We start from the raw sequence: 12,784 nt of genomic DNA, 5'->3' as shown, positions 1-12,784 counted from the left end.
CCTAGGATAGTTGAGAGAAGATTCCTTCAAATCTCTGTCCCTAGATGGTCCAAATGTGCAGAATTCTTGGCTTCATTTATAGAAAACGATAGCGTGCTGGACACGGCCCCGTGTGCAGATAGAATCCTGACACAGTTTGTCCGTATTCTGACGTAAAAGTCAGAAGGGAATCTTTTGGTGGACACGGGGCGTGTTGTGTAACACCCCAAAAATGGTAAATAATAAGTAAAGGTAAATAGTAAACTTAACATAGTTAAGTATGTATGGTAAGATGGTAGCTAAATGTGGGTTAACATTATGAATTGTAATTAGTAATTAAGTCTAAGGGGGTTAAGTGTTAAATGATTAAATGTAACACCCCAAAATTTTATGACAAAAGTTATATTGAATAGTTAAATGTTTTCATGATTAAATAAGTTATTACAAATAATGAAACTTAAAAGAGAAAGGGAAGAAATATATATGTGATGTACCAGAATGAAAAACACAAGTAACTTGAGGGGCTGAACTGTAACTTCATTACTAACAAAATTGAAAATAAAAGAACCCAGTGTGTGGGTGTCTGGGGTCGCGCACAAGAGAGAAGGGAAGGGAAAACCTTTCTTCAACCCTAGTTCATCAAAATTCTAAGAATTGGATGTGTTTATGGGTCAAATTCGAATGCATGTGATGAAATTTCCAACCATCTAACCGTTTCCTACATGGGGTAAGTAAGATTTTGTGATTTAATGATAGTTAGTGAACAAGAGTTTTGATTAATCAGCAAATTAGTATGAAATTCTGCTTGTGTATGAATTAGAATCATTGTTAAAAGGTGTTTTATGCTTGATTTCGTTGTATTGAAGGTTTGAATGAAAACCAAATTGTTCTAGTAGTATGATAGCATTGAAGTTAGATAATTGAGTAGTTTTTGGATTGATTAATGGATATGTATCTGAAAATTTATAAAGTAATATGTTGTAGAATGAATAAGTTGTGTGAATTTTAGTCGATTAAAGAGTTATGAATATTGCTAGTGAGTTAATACATTGGGTACATGTACATAAAGCCTAAAGTGTTGTATGCACACCTTGTGTTCGTTAAAATGCCTCAATGAAAAACTATGAAATTTTTATATGGGTTGGAAGGTGTTGAATGGTATAATTAGGAAATAGTTTTGATGGATTTCGAGATATGAAATGGAATGTGATCGATGCGTGAATGCGATGATTATGTAGTGGATGAAACAAACTAAATAAGAATGAATTATGTGTAGGAGTGAAAGAAGAAGAAGCTAGTTCCGGTTCACAAATAAAGGCTCAAGATCGAGGTAAGTTCTTATGAACTTCGTTTTACTCTACTAGTGGATTTATGAATAATATTAATGATAATATGAATTCGTACTATTTCTCCGTTGTGGATTAAAAATTGATTTAGATGTAAGGAATTATATCGAAGAGGGTTTAGAAGTTATGTTGTAACGAATGCGAAATAGCAAATCCATTGCGGATTTGGTTATGCTAACGAAGGTTATGATAAGCTATGCGAGTCGACCGGTTCTAGTTGAACTAGTCGAATAAGAATAATGCTACCATCCGTTTCGAATGGGTGGTTTTGAATGCTATAACGAATGCTAGAAGTTTAATCCGTTATACGGATAGAAAGAAGAATTTATGTTGAAAGCAAATAACCCAACTAAACGGGTCGAATGTGTATGCTTAACTCTCATTGAGAGTGTTTATGCCATACCCAAGTATTTGGGTAGTCGAATGTGTAAAAAGGATGAAAGCACATATGCGGATGGAACTAAAATGAAGGAATTATAATTAACAAGTGTGATGACTAACTCTTAAGTATTGTTGTTGAATGTAGGTAAATCCTCAACTTAGGCGACCCGGCGAAATGGAGCGAGCACGTGTCCATGTCATGTTATACCAAATGCTTCCGCTAGCTTAGGTTCATATTTATGGTCCATGACTTGTGATTTGTCCAACTTTGTTAGTAGTCGTACATTTGTAAAGCTTGTCGTCTTTCTTTGAGTAGTTTAATGTCAAACGGATCGTAGTATGTTGTTTAGTTTATTATGTTAAAAACAGGGGGCACGTTCGTTTTACGAACGGGTCATGCCGAATTTTTGTAAAAATTTTACTATGTATCAAAGTTGGTATTTTTGATGCCTTTAAATTACTCTTGTACATAAATTTACTATTTATGGAAAAGCGGACGTTACAAGTTGGTATCAGAGCCAAGGTTTGAGGGATTCGGGCAAGAGTCATAGTGCTCGAACTCAAACCGATGGCTCGTGCAAAAGTGTGCTCGCTCCGAGATCGCCAATGAGGTAAAACTTTAAGTTTTTGTTAAACACGAGTATGTATAGTGTGTTTATGATGAATATTTAAGTTAAGTATGTGAAGGGGTAATTATGGTGGGCAAAAAAAAATGATGAGTTCTAGGGACCGTACGGCCGGAAATGGACCCGAAAAGAGTTAAAACACTTAAAATGAAAGCAGCAGCGGATTAACAAACGACAGGCCGTCGCTGACGGCTGGGTGCCCGTCGCCGACGCCACCCCCTCCCGGGCCGACGCCCTATCTGTCTGCCGACGGAAACAAGTGGTCGATGCCACATTATGAGGCCCGTCGCCGACGGACCATTAGCCGTCGCCGACGGGTCGTGCAAAGTTGGTCCGCCAAATTTTTTTTTTTGTTTTTCACATTTTGAGTTGCCGGGTTATCCGAAAGCCTATTTAATGACTATGTAAGGTCCATATAAGGCCTAATAGATGTATGTAATCACAATTAGTGGTTACAATAAGAATGGATTCGTAAGAGTCGGAAGTGATGAATCGAATGATAAGATAAGAGTTATGAAATTTAAAAGATCAAAAATTGAAATGTAAGAATGTAAATTAAGTAAATGCAGACTAATGAATTATGATATAATGAAAGGCATGTAATTGTGTAAAAAAAAAAAGAGGAGAACGACACGAAATAAATGGTGAAAAGTAGAGAATTAAAAACTTGGAATGCATGATTACAAATGTTGTAATCAAAGGTCGAAGTATGTGTTATATTGAAAGCTTGCGAATTATAAATTAAGTTCCCGTACTTCTCAGAAATGCCCGTTTTATGTTCTTGTCAAGTTATTAGAAGATATAATAAGTTATGTAAAGTTACGTAGATATTTGGCGATAAAGTAAAAATTTATAAAAGTCGAATGCAACGTATGGAATGACATGAAATGAATGACGAATGTATAAAATGGAGTTGGAAATGTATGATAATGAATAATGAAGGAAGTAAATGTAGACTAAAGTACTTGAATATGTGAAGGAACCTGAATTGATTTATAAATGAATATATAAAAAAAATGAAAAATGATAAGATTAGTGGTGAAAATAATTTGAAGAATGTGAGTTAGATGGAATTCGTATGAGAATTCGGATAAATGTATGCTTTGATAGAATTATGCATTTGAGGCTTGTACCTTGTACATGAATGGAATGATGCTTATGTGTATTTAATGATTTGCTCTAGTATGATTAAGAGGCGAATATGTGCTAAATGTGAATCATACGAGCTAACTAGTAAAGTATATGTTGAAATTATGTTATATAGTTGTTTCGAATGCAATTTGCTGATTGTAGAATCATGGAGCATTAGCATGTGAAAATACGTGTATGTGAATGTATATGTGTATTGTTTAGAGGATCACGTAAATTGTACATGTCGTACAATACGAGTATGAGAGACGCAGGGTATTATTATTATGACCTACCATATTTAGATGAATACATGTCCGAAGGTTTGAAGTATGTAAACGAGACAGTTGACTTTCTGAAGGTCAACAGTAAAGGGATATCATGAGATAGTCATTAGACACAATTGTTCAAGTAGAGAGTTAATGTGTTACGTACTAGATGAATTACGTGTTATGATGGATGATAGTTTAGTTGTATGGATTTGAAATGAGAAAACTATTAATGAACGTCTCAATTATATGAGAATTCTACTAACGAAAGTCGATTAATGTATGAATAGAAAGAAAGTGAACAGTCGTATGTACGCTCACATAAACTAATGATATTACGAAAGTACTGATATGTAAGGATGGAAATCCGTCAACTGTCGAACCGAAGGGTAAAATGTGGAATATTTGATTTTAGCAAGGTAGCTCCACCACGGATATAGTTGTGGTGGAACACGAAAGAAGTCCTAGTGTGAAAATTGGAGGCATGAAAAGTACAAGCGAGATTCGGGCAAAGTGCTTAAATCTTATTAAGCGAGTCGAATAATTCATAAGGATTATTAAGCCAAAAATTTATAAGTTAAAAAAAAATTTCTTAATCTGGACGTAGGATTTCAAGTCCATATGAAAGAGGACCAAATTTTTGGTCATGTAGGAAGAAACGGGAGGTCGGGTAAGCGGTTCAAAGTTATGCGCGTTTAAGCATGCAAGTAGGAAGTAATGTATGAAAGATGTGCACGTGTGAAGTTACGTAGGAAGGTATGCACGTATGAGGTTATGTATGATTGTACACATGTATGTAAAGATGTAGGAATACATGTATGTATGAAGGTGCGTATGTAGATAAGTATGAATGTATGCATGAGTGTGTGTATATGTAGAGATGAAGCAATGTATGAACGTATGTGGATATGTACGTAAGTAGGCATGAATGTATGTACTAGTGCATGAAGAAAGAATTATCGTCCATGAATGAGAGATATGTATGAATGTACGCATGTACGTAGAGGTGCAGGAATGTATGTAAGTATGTATATATATATATATGTATGAATATATGCACTTATGCAAGTATGTAGGAATGTATGCAAAAATGAATGAATGTATGTAAGTATGAATGAATGAATGTAAGTACCTATGAAGGTAGGAATAAATGTATGCACATATGTATATATGTATGAATGAATGTGTGTTTGTATGCACATGTAAAAGCATGTGCGAATGTACGATATGGATACGTTTGAGTATTAACGTTATTACACGCGTTCCTTTTGAGAAAGCAAAGTAATAAAAGTATGAGAACATTGGATGCATGAGGAATTGGAGTCGATCTCGGAAAGGGTAAAGTTACGTTATGTTACGAATTAAACCAATTAATTACCTTGTGAGAGTTTTATGAGTACGAATATGTTATCATATCTAAAGTAGTGAAGTGTTATATACATTGTATGAAAGTTAGGGCTATTATTATATTAAATGCAAAGATCCCTGTGAATTCTCAATTATGTAAGCTTTGGACTTACAAGTCATATTATTTGATCCAAGTACAGTATAATGCTGATACAAATAAGAAATTTGTGAAGGAGTTATAGGTTAATAAACACAAAATTAAACAAAAAGAATGAAATGAAATAAGATAACCATCGATGTTAAATATAAGAAGGATGAAGTGACATGTTGTAAGAATGCTCTGATTAGAAGTAAGTACAATGTATACTCCAATATGAAATGACCTAACACGAACATGTCAAATGAATGAAAATAATATGTTAGAGAGCGGTCATGCATTGACCTGTTATAAATGGGTCAAACAAACCAAGGTTTTAAAGAAACTAGAAATGGGATTAAATGTGCATAGTACAGGTCGGTAACAGACGTAGTGTAATGACGAATCTCGAGTTAAGTACGAAAGGTGAGTATGAAATAGTAGTTATGTTGCAAGTATGTTTTCGGGTATATGTAAATAGATGTATGAGTGTATATTTATGAATGTACGTACGTATGTGTTAGAGGGGATTGTAGGTGCACAAGTAATAAAGCTTGTATGTATGTATGTATTCATGAAGGTATGTATGTGTGTATGTAGGAGCATACGTGTAATTATAAACGTATGAGTATTATACTTGATTTAAGAAAGTAACGATAGGACGTATAGCTATATATGTTCATGAATGAGACCCATTTTACAAAATATGGGTGCATTCTTGTCATGGTATGTATTTTGAATGAAATGAATGAATAAACGTGCACTGATGAACACCACTAAGGAGCTAACATGAGGCAAGAATTCGGAATTTAAAGATATGTGAATATATTTCAGAATTGTGTTACATAGAGGGACCGGTCAGTTAAGGACTTTGGTTCCGTGGAAATGAGCAAGGTTTCGAGGACGAAACCTCTTTTAAGGGGGGGTAGACTTGTAACACCCCAAAAATGGTAAATAATAAGTAAAGGTAAATAGTAAACTTAACATAGTTAAGTATGTATGGTAAGATGGTAGCTAAATGTGGGTTAACATTATGAATTGTAATTAGTAATTAAGTCTAAGGGGGTTAAGTGTTAAATGATTAAATGTAACACCCCAAAATTTTATGACAAAAGTTATATTGAATAGTTAAATGTTTTCATGATTAAATAAGTTATTACAAATAATGAAACTTAAAAGAGAAAGGGAAGAAATATATATGTGATGTACCAGAATGAAAAACACAAGTAACTTGAGGGGCTGAACTGTAACTTCATTACTAACAAAATTGAAAATAAAAGAACCCAGTGTGTGGGTGTCTGGGGTCGCGCACAAGAGAGAAGGGAAGGGAAAACCTTTCTTCAACCCTAGTTCATCAAAATTCTAAGAATTGGATGTGTTTATGGGTCAAATTCGAATGCATGTGATGAAATTTCCAACCATCTAACCGTTTCCTACATGGGGTAAGTAAGATTTTGTGATTTAATGATAGTTAGTGAACAAGAGTTTTGATTAATCAGCAAATTAGTATGAAATTCTGCTTGTGTATGAATTAGAATCATTGTTAAAAGGTGTTTTATGCTTGATTTCGTTGTATTGAAGGTTTGAATGAAAACCCAAATTGTTCTAGTAGTATGATAGCATTGAAGTTAGATAATTGAGTAGTTTTTGGATTGATTAATGGATATGTATCTGAAAATTTATAAAGTAATATGTTGTAGAATGAATAAGTTGTGTGAATTTTAGTCGATTAAAGAGTTATGAATATTGCTAGTGAGTTAATACATTGGGTACATGTACATAAAGCCTAAAGTGTTGTATGCACACCTTGTGTTCGTTAAAATGCCTCAATGAAAAACTATGAAATTTTTATATGGGTTGGAAGGTGTTGAATGGTATAATTAGGATATAGTTTTGATGGATTTCGAGATATGAAATGGAATGTGATCGATGCGTGAATGCGATGATTATGTAGTGGATGAAACAAACTAAATAAGAATGAATTATGTGTAGGAGTGAAAGAAGAAGAAGCTAGTTCCGGTTCACAAATAAAGACTCAAGATCGAGGTAAGTTCTTATGAACTTCGTTTTACTCTACTAGTGGATTTATGAATAATATTAATGATAATATGAATTCGTACTATTTCTCCGTTGTGGATTAAAAATTGATTTAGATGTAAGGAATTATATCGAAGAGGGTTTAGAAGTTATGTTGTAACGAATGCGAAATAGCAAATCCATTGCGGATTTGGTTATGCTAACGAAGGTTATGATAAGCTATGCGAGTCGACCGGTTCTAGTTGAACTAGTCGAATAAGAATAATGCTACCATCCGTTTCGAATGGGTGGTTTTGAATGCTATAACGAATGCTAGAAGTTTAATCCGTTATACGGATAGAAAGAAGAATTTATGTTGAAAGCAAATAACCCAACTAAACGGGTCGAATGTGTATGCTTAACTCTCATTGAGAGTGTTTATGCCATACCCAAGTATTTGGGTAGTCGAATGTGTAAAAAGGATGAAAGCTCATATGCGGATGGAACTAAAATGAAGGAATTATAATTAACAAGTGTGATGACTAACTCTTAAGTATTGTTGTTGAATGTAGGTAAATCCTCAACTTAGGCGACCCGGCGAAATGGAGCGAGCACGTGTCCATGTCATGTTATACCAAATGCTTCCGCTAGCTTAGGTTCATATTTATGGTCCATGACTTGTGATTTGTCCAACTTTGTTAGTAGTCGTACATTTGTAAAGCTTGTCGTCTTGCTTTGAGTAGTTTAATGTCAAACGGATCGTAGTATGTTGTTTCGTTTATTATGTTAAAAACAGGGGGCACGTTCGTTTTACGAACGGGTCATGCCGAATTTTTGTAAAAATTTTACTATGTATCAAAGTTGGTATTTTTGATGCCTTTAAATTACTCTTGTACATAAATTTACTATTTATGGAAAAGCGGACGTTACATGTTGGCTGGACACGGCCCCGTGTCGAGGGGCTGATTATGAAGTTCGTCTATTTCTAAGGAATCTATTCGGATCGGGTGGTTCCTTACTGGATGGAACAACCCCAAAGTGCCTAAGATACCTTAATTGCCCTAGACTAAGATGAGAACGCAAGAGGTTGTCGGTGAGGGTAATTCCTATTTTTATTTTAGGTGGACAAGTCCAACCCTTTTCCGGGCTCTTGTTAAAGAAGGTATATGCCGAATCGCTCAGGTCTATGTATGCACCGAACGAAGTCGATGGGGAGTCCTTCACGGCACAATCGGCACAGGGACGACTATCGTCCATGTCTTTGCTAGGTATGAAGGTAGGATTGGGAACAACGAGGTTGTTTTCATGCGACCCCAACATTTCTTCTTCGTCATCGTCTTGGGATGGATTAATGAAATCCTTCCTAAGCTCTTTTAACCAATTTAAAACTAGATTTTCTAGTTGAAATAACTCGTCAAGGAGCATTTCTCCTAGAATATCTGGCTGGGCGCATTCGAGGGAGAGATAGTGATTATTTTTACTTTCGCCCCTCTTTAGGTTATAGGGAGACGGTGGGTCTATATAGTGGGGCTTATAATTTAGAAAGTAACATTCTAATTCTTTATGTTTGCCTCCACATAATTGACACCACGTACCATAAGAGTGCCGAAAGTAAAAAGAATTACCATCACTCATGTTTGTGTCAGAAATTACCAACCGCCGGGATCTAACGGTTCTGTTTTCAGTAACTGAATCTTGGGCACGGGGGCGTGTTGAGTGAGCACGGCCCCGTGTTCAGCTTACTGTCTGACTTAAAACAAGATTGCCAGTTCCAATGATTGAGCACGGGGGCGTGTTCAGCAGGCACGGCCCGTGGTGAGCTCTGCAGAAGCTGAAAAATTAAGAAAATCCTAAAAAAAAAAAGAAAATAAAAAAATTGATTAGGCCAATGATTTCTAACTTTCTTAAAATCCTTGTATCCCCGGCAACGGCGCCAAAAACTTGATGAGTGATGCGTGTGTAGTGTAATATATTTTAGGTATGTATTTTAAGCCCTTTTTACACTTTAGCCAAGTTTTAAATTTATAAAACACGATATTTACTAACACTAAACACACATATGGGCAAGTGCACCCATCGTGGACGTAGTATAGTGTTGGTAAGATACCGAGGTCGTCCAAGGACACAAGAGCTTTTAGTACCGGTTTATCCTCAACGTCTAATCAAATCAAAATGTTAGAAAAAGATTTTTAAACTAAGAAAATAAAACTAACTAAATGCTGAAAAATAAAATAAAAATAAAAACAGATAGACAAGATGAATCACTTGGATCCTACTCGTGTGTTAGTATAACCTTTGATTATTTTCGCACTTTTGCACTTGTTTAAGAGATTATCTTAGTTATTGTAGTAGGCCCCTCTTTTGAAGGCGACGTTACCCTCAACCCAGTAGTTTGAGTCAGCAAGGATACAATCCTAAAGGGTCGGATTATTGAAAGATAATTAATTAAGTTATTAATGCAAATTATGGTAGGCCCCTCTTTTGGAGGTGACGTTACCCTCGACTAAGTAGTCTGAGTCAGCAGGGATACAGTCCTAAATATCCGGGTTATAGTATTAATAGTAGTTAACTTATGAGGGGATCAAAGAGTTTGGACCCCCGCCATCCAATACCCTTGGGTATTGAAGGAGGTCCTACTAAATTTGACCCAGGTCCCTTGCAGGACCTCTAAACGCTGAACAAGGGCAAGACCCTTACCAAACCGTTCCCTTAACCCCCGACCAGGTAGCCAACATACCTCCATATAGACCGTGGAGATATGAATGGTGAAAATCTTTTATTTTATATAGACAGTAAAATAATGCCAAGACACCACGGACAAACGATAAGGAAGAATCACCTTCAACATAAGAAACTAGTTATTAAAGTCATTAATACAAAACCAATTAAGAAGTGCAAAAGATTAAAAATAAAAAGTATTATACTAAACACTTGTCTTCACCAAGTGATGTAAGAGACTTAGGCAAACATGGTCTTGACTGTCAAGAACTCTTACGATCAATCTTGGATCCCGAGACGACTCACACACTCTATGATGGACAATGGATGATGGTGGTGGATGATGGTGTTGTGATGGTGGTGGGTGGTGGATGAAGTGTGAGAGAGGTGGTGTGCCAAGGGATGAGCTGAAATGAAGCCAAGCACTCCTATTTATAGGCTGAACAGAAGGCTGGGCACGGCCCCGTGTCCGCTGGACACGCCCCCGTGCCCGTCTGACACTATCTCTCTTCATTAATTGTAATTCGCAATTACAATTAATGCACCTGCTGTACTTTCGCCACGCCCCCGTGCTCACTGGACACGGCCCCGTGGTGGGCAATAGAAGCTTCTATAGGTTTGTCTTTTCTGCTGCTTCTTGGGCACGGCCCCGTGCTGGCTGAGCACGGGGCGTGTTCAGTCTTCTGCCTTCTCTGTTTTGCTTGGGAGGATGTTGTCGAGGGGTCGGGCAATCCACTTTTGTTCCTTTTCTTGTATTTATGTTAGATTTAGCTGTCTTTTTGCTTCTTTTGTTAATTTGAGCTCATTTAATCCTGAAAATACAAAAGGAAGACAAAAACACACTTTTTCCAACATTAGTACTTAAAAAGGGTTAGTTTTATGCCTCATTTGATGTAATTTATATGTTGCATTTTACACACATCACTGAGATATACCTGAGAGAGATTGTTGCACGTCATGGAGGGCCTCTCTCAATTATCTCTGATAGAGATGGAAGATTCGTGTCAAGGATTTGGCAATCCTTTCGAGAAACGTTTGGTTCTCAGCTGAATCCGAGTACTGCCCTTCATCCTCAGACAGACGGACAGAGCGAACGAACAATTCAAACATTAGAAGACATGTTGCGAGCTTGCGTAATGGATTTAGGTGGAAGTTGGGACACTCACCTACCATTGGTCAAATTTTCATACAATAACAGTTATCATGCAAGCATTCAGGCCGCACCGTTCGAAGCTCTCTATGGACGTAAATGTCGATCACCCTTATGCTGGGCTGACGCGGGTGATAGATAGCTTGTTGTCCCGGAATTGGTCTAGGAAACGACTTATAAGGTTACACAGATCCGAGAAAGCATCAAAGCGGCTCGTGATCGTCAAAAGTGTTATGCGTACCGAAGGAGGAAACCTCTGGAATTTGAGGTGGGAGATATGGTATTGTTAAAGGTTTCACCCTGGAAGGGTGTGGCACGCTTTGGGAAGCGTGGGAAATTGAATTCCAGATACATTGGTCCATTTAAAATTCTGAAAAGAGTTGGTTTGGTGGCATATAAGTTGGATTTACCTGTTGAACTAAATGGCGTTCATGATACATTTCATGTATCAAATCTGAAAAAGAGTCCAACTCAAGAGACAGTGGTCATTCCTGCTGACGAAGTTCATATCGGCGACACACTCTACTTTACTGAAGAACCCGTTGAGGTTACGAATTGAAAGGTTAACAAAACACGCCGAAGTAGTGTCAAGCTCGTCAAGGTTCGATGGAATGCACGACAAGGCCCAGAATTCACGTGAAAGCGTGAGGATCGTATGAAGGAAAAATACCCACATTTAGTCCCCAAGACCCCTGCATCTAGTAGCAGAACTAGAATTTCGGGACGAAATTTTCTTAACGGGGGAGAATGTGACAACTCTCACTAAACCAGGTATCCGTACAATTAATTAATTTTAATTACGTGCTTAATGACTGTGCTTGATTACTACTGATGACGTAAACTGCTTTCTGATTTCTGTATCATACATACATATGCATCACATTTCATACTGTCACTCCATTCATTACATACAAACTTTAGTGACAAACTTGATGCACAAAGCACAGTTAGCACAGTTAGCGGATAACTCATAAATATACTGACAGTGCCAGTAAATAGACAGACAGTGTTTTGAGACCCAGTATGGGCCAGAGACAGGGTACTACACTAGTGTGGAGTGTAGGGAAGTGAGGACCATAAAACTGCGTCACTAGGTGATAGTTAAAGTGCCGGGAAGTGCCTAAAACCCACTAATAATGCAGAATTCTGCATTATTTATCAGAAATTCAGCATTTAACATGCTAGTAATGTGCCAAAAATATGGCAGAATAGTCCTGTATGCTTTCCTAAGTGCCGGGAATTAAAAGTGTTACAAAAAGACACGTAAAGGACATTATAAGGAATAATTAAGCACTTTAACAGAACAGTATCTAACCGAACAACCGGACATTACCCGGAACACCAAAATTTTGCCAAATACATTGTTTTATTATTTCTTGACTAGTCATGATCCCCGAACACCTTAACACCCACTAAATTCTATACTAACTAACATATGTAACCATATACTTGGTTTTGAACAAATATTAACCAACTAGTTATAAGTTTCATCTAGACCCCCCCCCCCCAGGCCTAATCGGCCATCACCACCATTCCTAACACCATACTTCCAAGATTTTATCTAAATATTTTATTTGATCCTTACTTGATTTCTTGTACAAAATATTAGTTTGAGATCTTTATAAGTATGGTGTGTAAGATCACCATACCATTCCATATCTTCTCAAGATCACACCATCCCTCACACT

The 12,784-nt window shown here is 36.7% G+C and overlaps 2 long non-coding RNA genes across 2 annotated transcripts; both read left to right on the top strand.

Moving 5' to 3' along the window:
* Nucleotides 1-563: 563 nt before the first annotated feature.
* Nucleotides 564-2,163, top strand: LOC110905430. Its single transcript, XR_002573111.2, has 3 exons — nucleotides 564-706; nucleotides 1,256-1,309; nucleotides 1,852-2,163. It is a non-coding gene; the product is annotated as an uncharacterized LOC110905430 (long non-coding RNA).
* A 4,354-nt stretch (nucleotides 2,164-6,517) lies between these two features.
* LOC110905429 lies at nucleotides 6,518-8,112 on the top strand. Its single transcript, XR_002573110.2, has 3 exons — nucleotides 6,518-6,654; nucleotides 7,205-7,258; nucleotides 7,801-8,112. It is a non-coding gene; the product is annotated as an uncharacterized LOC110905429 (long non-coding RNA).
* The last annotated feature ends 4,672 nt before the right edge of the window (nucleotides 8,113-12,784 follow it).

Source organism: Helianthus annuus, chromosome 14 (genome assembly GCF_002127325.2).
Source record: "Helianthus annuus cultivar XRQ/B chromosome 14, HanXRQr2.0-SUNRISE, whole genome shotgun sequence".
Lineage (NCBI taxonomy): Eukaryota > Viridiplantae > Streptophyta > Magnoliopsida > Asterales > Asteraceae > Helianthus > Helianthus annuus.
This window is presented reverse-complemented; position numbering and strand designations above follow the sequence as displayed.